The sequence below is a fragment of the Papaver somniferum genome, chromosome 9 (genome assembly GCF_003573695.1).
Source record: "Papaver somniferum cultivar HN1 chromosome 9, ASM357369v1, whole genome shotgun sequence".
In the NCBI taxonomy this organism is placed as follows: Eukaryota; Viridiplantae; Streptophyta; class Magnoliopsida; order Ranunculales; family Papaveraceae; genus Papaver; species Papaver somniferum.
In genome coordinates, this window is record NC_039366.1 from 21,813,858 (window position 1) to 21,823,819 (window position 9,962).

General features: G+C 39.8%; 1 non-coding gene across 1 annotated transcript; it reads left to right on the top strand.

Annotated features, from left to right (window-relative positions):
- Window positions 1-3,095: 3,095 nt before the first annotated feature.
- TRNAD-GUC lies at window positions 3,096-3,167 on the top strand. Its single transcript has one exon. It is a non-coding gene; the product is annotated as a tRNA-Asp (tRNA).
- Window positions 3,168-9,962: the final 6,795 nt, after the last annotated feature.

A 9,962-nucleotide genomic window follows, 5' to 3' on the forward strand; every position in this document is an offset into this window, starting at 1 on the left:
CAAATACATTGGGTTTTTGGTATGAACATTTGTAGTTGTGAAATAATTCACTAAAATTGGACCAAAAGTAGAAGAAATTAATACAAAATGCTCAACTAAAAATTGATAAAGGTTTATTCATTTAGGCTGATGTATAACATGATTCCGGTTTTGATTGTCACCTACTCATTTGTACACGTAGTACACCAAAATCAAAAATCGCGACGGGATGCGACGAACTGTGATTGGTAAGAGCTAAAAAAACACCAAATCAAAAATATGTCGGCGAAAGGAGAAGCCGAGCCACACCAAATCAAAAATGTATGTTGAAGGGGTGGGGCGAAGCCTAGCACCAACTAAAAAATGCACGACCAGGTGAGGCGAAGTCATATCAGACCAAATCAAAAATTTGTGACTTTTTTAGCCTTTAAATGCCTATATAATGTGCTGAATAAAATCTTCTAGAGTAGAAAAACCATAAACGAAATTTGAGTTACGTTTCATAAAATTGATTTCTCACGGTGTTACATGCACAGTCATATAACATGAATTTTCAAATTTCTGAATTCTTACAAACATGTGAGTGATATTCACCTGTTCATCTCAAATCGGGACGGGGTGAGGCGAGGCGAAGCCGAAGCCAATCTTTACCAAATAAAAAATATGGTTAAAAGAAAAAAATGCCTAACAAATTAGTTGTTTAGGAAATAATAGAAGAGAAATGTGTGTGCATGTAGCTTTTTGACTTTAGGAAATAATTTCAATCGCATAATGGTGAATGGTGAATGATGTGCATAAAGGTTTAGGAAATAATAAAGTCGGCTCATCAACTTTAGGATGATTGGGCTGTAGTTAGTTAGGTTGCCCTTAAATTGATGCATCGGTGGATATTGATACATCTGATAAAGCAAACTAATATGAAATTTTCACATCTAGGGGTTAATGATTTAGAAAAATGAACTACTATGGAATAAAGTTTAAGTTCTTAGTCAACCCTAATAAGTTATGTTATCCACATAATCATTTAGATGATTCACACCCAAGTTCTTTCTGATTTCAATGTGTAGGAAAGGATGGCGGCAGTTATTACTGGCATGTGAGTGATATTAATATTTTCTTGTCAAATCGAGGCGAGGCGAAGCCGAGCCACATCAAATCAAATCGGGACGGGACGAGGCGAAGCCGACCTTTACCAAATCAAAAATATAGTTAAAAGAAAAATATGCCCGAGCGTAGCAAGGGCATAAAATCTAGTTCTTAATTATTTTTCTTCTACGCAAATGATTTTATTAACAGAAGACAAAAGGCGGGAAGGGACATAAAGCAGCAACCTCGCGAAGAAAGAAGCAGAAAAATAAAAGAAAAGGGAAATGAGGTGAAATATTACACGAATAAGCTCATCCAAAGCGTTCCGCAACCTCCCAAATAAGCCTATTTTTACCTTATCCTGATTTTGTTCTTTTTGTTATCGAGGTTTTAGTATTCTCTTTCACGAACGAGATAGATAGAAATCGCAAAGTTCTCTTCGTCTCCGACTTTGTGATTCCTCAAGATATATATCTGAAAGCTATTCCTAATTGATTAGTTCATGATTGTTCTTGAGAGGTGGCTAAGAATCCAGGCTTCTCAGCTAACTGAGTGTAAGTGTTCCATATTTATGAGGTTTGCTAGCTTTGTCTATTGCAAACAGATTTCCAAGCTTTGATCTATTCGATATAAAAGGAAATCAAATAGGCTTATTTTTTAGAGGCAGATTGGTATCAAAAGTCTTCACTTAGGATGAAGCAACTCTTAGCCTGTAAAGGAAGTCAGTAAGGGAACCAATTGCGTAGAGCCTTGCGAGGTTCAAGAAAAGTAGGGAGCATGATTGAAGCTGAATTTCTTGGAGGATGAATTCGATCTCAACAACATTCCAGTCTGAAGTATGATAGTAGGCTAGTGTCTGTAGCGGCTTAATACAGTCCGACATTCAAATCTGGACGAGGTCCTAGGGTTTTTCTGCAGTTGCGGTTTTCTCGTTAAGAAAACTTCTGGTTTCTTGTGTGTTTTCCTTTTCCGCATTAAATTGTTTATCATTATAATAGGAATAACACAAGTTGTACATATTTAACTCTAGTAAATAAGTTTGTATTAATTTGTAGTCGATTACGATACTTGTTGTAGTAGAACTTGTATCTTGAAAGATAGATAACAAGTTTCATACTTGGAAGAATTCCGACTTAATTATTTGGATATGATTATATTGATCTTGGTTATTAATTTTTGAGATCGTCCAAGTACTCTTCTTAACAATCAGGCTCACGAACTCTTGAGTCTAGACTTTATGATTGAGAAGAGATAGAGATATAAACTTTGCGTACATATTGTCAACGATCATTAAGCTAGTCTACTTGCAACTGTATTAGGTTTTTTCCATACAGGTTGCCGAACAAAAAAGTTGTGGTGTACTTGGTTGGTGGGCCCGGGAAAGCGTATAAAATTGAGTGAAACGAAACGGGCCTACAGTAATACCACAAGTGCACGGTCGTCGGTTGTAGCTCGTGCAAGTACGGGTCGATCCACAGAGACTGGGTGTGTTTTGTAGTGTTTAGCTATTTTGGGCTTTAATTTGCTATTGGGCTTTGGTAACTTCTAGGCACAGTGGGCTTGGCTTTGGTTTTGGAATGGTCTTGGATTCAGTTGGCTTTGATGAATTGCTTTGGGCCTTTGAGTTCTTTGGGAATGAACTGGGCCTTTGGCTTTTGAACCTTAAGAGTGAACTGGGTTTAGTTGGCTGGGCCTTAGGCTTGAACAGAAGAACAGTGGGCTTTTGTAATGACTGGACTGGGCTTGTGCTGTGAGCCAAGCTCAGTTGCAGCAGCAGCAGACAAGGCTGGGCCTGGCAGGAGCAGTGGAGTGGCAGCAACAGCTGCAGAAACTCAGATGCAGGAGGCAGCTTCTCAAATGTTAGGATTAGTTTACTGTTGTGTGTCAATGCTAGGTTAGAGCCTTAGAGCATTGAGTTGATTGAGCAATGGGGAGAAACTAGTGCTCACTAGTGACTGTGAGCAAGCTGGTTCTCTTCCCACTCTAGATGAATGCCTAAAGCCATTGCCTTGGCTTTGCCTAAAGCCATTGTCGTTGTAGTATAGTGGTAAGTATTCCCGCCTGTCACGCGGGTGACCCGGGTTCGATCCCCGGCAGCGGCGCCAAAAACTTGGTGGACCCGGGAAAGCGTATAAAATTGAAGCGAAATGAAAACGGGCCTACAGTAATACCGCAAGTGCACGGTCGTCAGTTGTAACTCGTGCAAGTACGGGTCGATCCACAGAGACTGGGGGTGTTTGGAGTTTCTAGCTATTTGGGCTCTAAATTGGCTATTGGGCTTCTAATTGTGCTTTGGGCTTAGTGGGTTTTTGGATTGACTGTGAACTTATGGGCTTTTGGTCTTTTGAGTTGCACTGGGCTTTGGGCTAACAGTGAATTGGGCTCAATGTAACAGTGAGCTTTGGAGCAGCAGCAGACAAGGCTGGGCTGGAGAAGAAGCAGCAGCAGCAGTGGTGGCTTCAGCAGCAGCAGAAGCAGTGCACAGCAGCAGCACAACAACAGCAAGTAGTAGCAGCAGCAGAACAAGGCAGTGAATGCAGTAACAAGAACAGGAGAAACACAAGAGAAGAAAGAGCAAATAGTGGCAGTGAAACTGTGATATTTACAAAGCAATGAAGATGGTAGTGAAATAATGAAGCAATGGATGATAAAACAATAAACACAAGGTAACAGTGAAGTAAATGTGACAGTACAATGAAACTACAAGCAGAGAACAATGGAACCAAGGCCTAAGCCAAGGGCAGTGGAGATGGTGAAGGTGAGCAAGAACAAAAAAATGAAAGGCAAAGTTGGGAGCCTAGGCATACAACTAGAGTGGGAAGAGAACCAGCTTGCTCACAGTCACTAGTGAGCACTAGTTTCTCCCCACTGCTCAATCAATCCAATGCTTCAAAGGCTTTAGCCTAACATTCACACAAAACAGTAAACATCACAGAGATAACATAGTAACATACACAAATCAGGAGCATTTACAGTGAAATTAAACAGTGCAACATTCTAATTAAACTATCCTAACATAGATTAAACAATGAAACATTAACAAAATTTACAAAATAAAATTAACAGTAACACAAACAATTAACAGCAAACACTAAGAATAAAATTGAAAATTGAAATTAACTGAATTTGAAATTAAAACTAACCTAAACATGGAATTAAACAATAAAGTATGGAATTGAAATTTGGACAGTGGCAGCAAATGAAGAACCCTAAATTAACAGAACCCTAACTGTTTATGAAATTGAAATTAGAATTTTACAAACTAAAATTAAACCTAATTGGTAACTTGGCTAGTCCAAGAACACCCTTCTCTCTACACATCAGTTGCCTTTTATAGTTTTACAAAATATCCCCAAATTTCGAAACCCTAACTTGCAAACCCTAATTTTTGAATTGAAAAGTCCACTCACCTAATCCCTGAATTGATGTCGACCCATGCTTATTCTCTCTTCTCTGCTCCTCTCCATGTCTTCAATTGCGTCTTATAGCCTCACCTAATTTATTGATTTATCACCTAGGGTTTCAGTGGTGAAAAATCAATGAGTTAGATGGCTATAGAGGTAGGGGAGGTAGCTACGGCGTTTAGGTGGTGTTTGGTGACAGTGGAGGAAGTGGCGATGGCAGGGTGGTGGTGATGGCAGGGTCAGAGCAGGTGGAGAAGGTGGTGGCGGTATGGGTGTTTCTGCAGAGGAATGGGGGAGAAGAAGTCGATGGGAATGATGGAGGGTATGTTTGGTTAAGGGATAGGCATTAGGTACTAGAGTGTTGGTCGGGTGTAGCGGATTTCGATGTTGGTGAATCTGAGTTACTGGATGCGAAGCTGTAGGTGAATCGGATGGCTACCCCTGAAGAGGCTGGTAGCGACCGTCGGATGTCTTGATACAACGAAGTTAACGGCGAAGATCGAGGTTAGGTGTTGTAGTGTTAAGCGGAAGTATCGAGATTTGATGCGCAGGCAAAGAAGCGACCGTAGGATCTAAATGTGATCTAATCTGAAGGCTTGGAATTTAGGTACTATGGTGTTTTGCAGGGACTTCAGATTTTGATGAACGATGAAGAAGCGACCATTGGATGATGAGATGGATCCGATCTAACGGCTGAGAATGGAGGCGGGTATGGATATAGAAAATGGGTTTGGGTAAGGGTTTTGGGCCTTGGGTATGCCAATCCCATATCTTCTTTAAGAACAATTCTTCCTTCTTGAGCCCATTCCTAGCTTTTTGGACGTGCGCTCCATTCTTTGCGGCTTCCTTGCGTAATTTCTTCCGGCCTTTCACTACTCTTCAGCTCTTTTCCGCTCCGCAAGTTATCCAGACTTTATTTATTACCTAAAAATGCAAAATTAAGTAAGAAAAATATTTATTCTTGAAAACAATGAAAATACAGAATATGGGATAAAATGTAGAATTACTGCACAAAAGATGAGTTAAATGCCAAGAAAAAGGGATAAATATATACATTATTTGGCACTCATCAAATACCCCCAAACCTGAATTTTACTTGTCCTCAAGTAAAACAAAACTAAGGAAATCCTAACTATACCACTGTCGCTGGTCTCTCGAATGCATTTAGCGTATGCACTAAGCCTTTTAAACCACTAAGTGTCCCTAGTGGACGAGTTGAAGTCTCGTGAAGGTTTGCTTAGAACGTACCTACAAAGTTCTAGGTCAAAATATAAGCTCAGATTCCATCAAATGTGACATGTGCAAAACAGTTTAAGCTCACAGCAAAATGGAGATGTCAATCTAGCTATCAAAGGCACAATCCTAGCACTGATAACAAAAAAATGACATGTGATAAGAGTGTAAAGTGTATCTACACATGTGTAAAGAAAGATCTGAAGTTATGACTACTAATCACCAAGAGATAGTTTCTCAGGCTAAGAACCAAGGTCGAAATCTAGCTAGCTGTCCGGACTTTACGAGAATTGTGAATGAGTTGGAGGTATTTCACAATTACTCGCGTTGTACATCAATGGCATACACCCTTCCTTGCTTATTACAATGAAACAACAAAATGACTATTTACATGACTCTTATTTACATTGACTACTCTCTTTTATTTTTGGAACAAGAGAGGATGGAATTGATAAATACTTGATTGATTTTTTCATTTTTTTCATTTTTTTTTTCTGAATATATACATCATTTTTTTTTTTTTTTTGATAAAGAAACACTTTTGATACATATACAAAAGGAAACAAAAGATTACATGACACTTTGCAAGAGGTAGCCCTTTTTGATGCACCCAGTTAAATTCGATGGTTGTCTTTCTTAATGTAACCTCCACCTTCTATCCCAACCAACCAAAGAACAAGCTAGTCAAGTTTCGTTTAGTATTCTAAAGTGATTGGCAATCGTGACTTCCTATCAAACACCTTGAAGATCGAGGCCATACATGTATTGGTAGATCGTGCGCGTGCAAATTTCTTATCACTATGTGAATTGTGCTAGAATCAGGGTGCCTAAATATCTAGACTAAGACTCCTAATAATTACATATTTGCACAAGAGTCAACATTTCAAGGTAAACGAGCTCCATTTTTATGTTTTTATCATTTTTCTAATTTTTTTTGGAATTTTTCAATTTTTTCAAAAAGATGGAGTTTTGTTTTCAATTATGGCATATTATCGTGGTATCTACTCTATCGTGTTTTCTATACCCCCAAACCTGAACTAAACATTGTCCTCAATGTTTAAAAATATGGAAAGAATTAGAATGCAACATATGGAAAGGGACATGCTGAGTAGAGTAAAAGGAGAGAGAATACCCGATTTCGGCGAAAGCAGAATTAAAACTCCGTTATCCAAGGCAAAACTCCAACATATTCGGAGTCACAATGGATGAGCACAAAATATATACAAAAGGAATTTTAACTAACACATTATCTACAAGAAAATTTGGTTTTTAATGGGATTGGACTTTTTGGGAAAAATTTGGTTTTGTCGGGAGACATTTGGCTTTGATGGGAAAAAGAAAAATTTTGGTTTTTTAGGGAAACATTTGGAAAACTTTGGTTTTTATGGGAGAAATTTTTGGTTTTTGAAATTGGGAGCAAGCCCACTGTTGGTCCTCTAATGGAATGGGAGGAAGGCTGCGGCCCACGAAACACTAAGTTTTAATTTTGAAAGTTTAATTTGGCCCAGTTGGTTAAGGCCCGACGTTTGTTTTAAAACTTTGGTTTCGAGGTCCACTCTTGAGTGGAAACAAGCCCACAATCGGTTACAAGCTCAGCTGGGTTTAAACCCAGAGTCCAAAATACAAGTCCAATGAAAGAATTTAAACAAGCCCACAAATTAAACAAACAAGCCCACAAAAATTAATTACAAACCCAACAGAAAATAAAAAGCCCAAAAATTGGCTTTAATATTACAAGCACACAATTAAAAATTGGAAGCCCACAATTCGGGTTCTCTTAAATGGGTTACCTTTTAAGCACAGCCCAGCTGCTCTGATATTGTTGCAAAAACCCAGTTGGGCTTTGGTTCTTTTCCTTGGTGGCGTCCCAGCAGAGGAAAACAGGTTCAGAACAGCAGGCCCAACAACAAATGAAGTGAAGCAGATGCAGATGCAAATGCTATGCAGTGAAATGCAAAAATAGCTAATAAAACTACAAGAAAAACACAGCACCAATCCCCGGCAGCGGCGCCAAAAACTTGGTGGGCCCGGGAAAGCGTATAAAATTGAAGCGAAATGAAACGCGGGCCTACAGTAATACCGCAAGTGCACGGTCGTCAGTTGTAGCTCGTGCAAGTACGGGTCGATCCACAGAGACTGGGGGTGTTTGGAGTTTCTAGCTATTTGGGCTCTAAATTGCTATTGGGCTTCTAATTGTGCTTTGGGCTTAGTGGGTTTGTTTGTAACAATGAAATGGTTTTGGGCTCAGTGGGCTTTTGGATTGACTGTGAACTTATGGGCTTTTGGTCTTTAGAGTTGCACTGGGCTTTGGGCTAACAGTGAACTGGGCTTAGTTACAGTGAATTGGGCCTTAGACCTTAACCTGAACTGTGGCTGGGCCTTGAACCTGGGCTTTTATTAAGTCCACAGTGGGCTTTTGTTATGAATCTGGGCTTCAGCAGTAGCAGAAGCAGTGCACAGCAGCCGCAGAAGGGTAATGCAGCAGATGCTCAGCAGGGAAAGGGAGAGCAGCAGCAGGGGGAGACAAGGCAGCAGAGCACTAGGGGAGAACAAGGCAGTAGCAAGTAGTAAAAGCAGTGAATGCAGTAACAAGAACAGGAGAAACAAAAGAGAAGCAAGAGCAAATAGTGGCAGTGAAGCAAAGGTAACAGTGGCAGTTAACAGGAAACAAAGCCAAATAAACCAAGGCTGTTAGCCAAGGGCAGGGAGGAGAAGAAGTAACAAAGCAAAGCCAAGGCATTCATCTAGAGTGGGAAGAGAACCAGCTTGCTCACAGTCACTAGTGAGCACTAGTTTCTCCCCACTGCTCAATCAACTCAATGCTCCAAATGCTTTAGCCTAACATTCACACAAAACAGTAAACTAATCCTAACATTTGAGAAGCTAACAGTTGACAAAACAAGAGAGCCTAGGCATACAACTAGAGTGGGAAGAGAACTAGTTTGCTCACAGTCACTAGTGAGCACTAGTTTCTCCCCACTGCTCAATCAATCCAATGCTTCAAAGGCTTTAGCCTAACATTCACACAAAACAGTAAACATCACAGAGATAACATAGTAACATACACAAATCAGGAGCATTTACAGTGAAATTAAACAGTGCAACATTCTAATTAAACTATCCTAACATAGATTAAACAATGAAACATTAACAAAATTTACAAAATAAAATTAACAGTAACACAGACAATTAACAGCAAACACTAAGAATAAAATTGAAAATTGAAATTAACTGAATTTGAAATTAAAACAAACCTAAACATGGAATTAAACAATAAAGTATGGAATTGAAATTTGGACAGTGGCAGCAAATGAAGAACCCTAAATTAACAGAACCCTAACTGTTTATGAAATTGAAATTAGAATTTTACAAACTAAAATTAAACCTAATTGGTAACTTGGCTAGTCCAAGAACAAGTTTTAACATCCTACATCAGTTCCTATTTATAGTTTACAACAAAATACAAAATTTCACCAAAACCCTAAATTTGCAAACCCTAACTTTTGGGGAAAATCAAATTCGACATACCCATGTGTAAATTGGCTTCGACCCATGCCCTGTTGATGTTCTACTGCTCCTCCTCTAGCTCTTGTTGCGCTGTTGGCCTAGCCCTAGACGTCTGTGAACCCTAGCTTCTCTCACTGTCGAGTTTGTAGCATCAGGACTCGATGCTACAGACGAGAAAGGAAGAGACAAGGGTGGTGATTGAATCCTGAGTTTGTCGGGGGAAGGTGGTAGTGGTGGTGTTCGAGGTGGAGATGGAAGAGATGGTGGAGGTGATGGAGTTGCAGAGCAGCTCTCTGTTGTTTGGGAAGAAGAGAGGAAGAACCCGATGGAGAAGAAGGGTCCGTTCGGTTGGGTAATAGGGTTCGGTGACTAGGGTGTGAAGCAGGGATAGAGAACTTTGATGAACATCGAGTAAAGAGCGTTGGATGATCCCATATAGATTGAATCGAACGGCTACGATGGAGAGGTATGTGGCGACCGTTGGATTATGAGATACAACAAAATTGACGACACCAGATGGAGTTAGGTGTTGTAGTGTTAAGCGGAAATATCGAGGTTTGATGCACAGAAAAAGAAGCGACCGTAGGATCTAAATGTGATCTAATCTGAAGGCTTGGAATTTAGGTACTATGGTGTTTTGCAGGGACTTCAGATTTTGATGAACGATGAAGAAGCGACCATTGGATGATGAGATGGATCCGATCTAACGGCTGAGAATGGAGGCGGGTATGGATATAGAAAATGGGTTTGGGT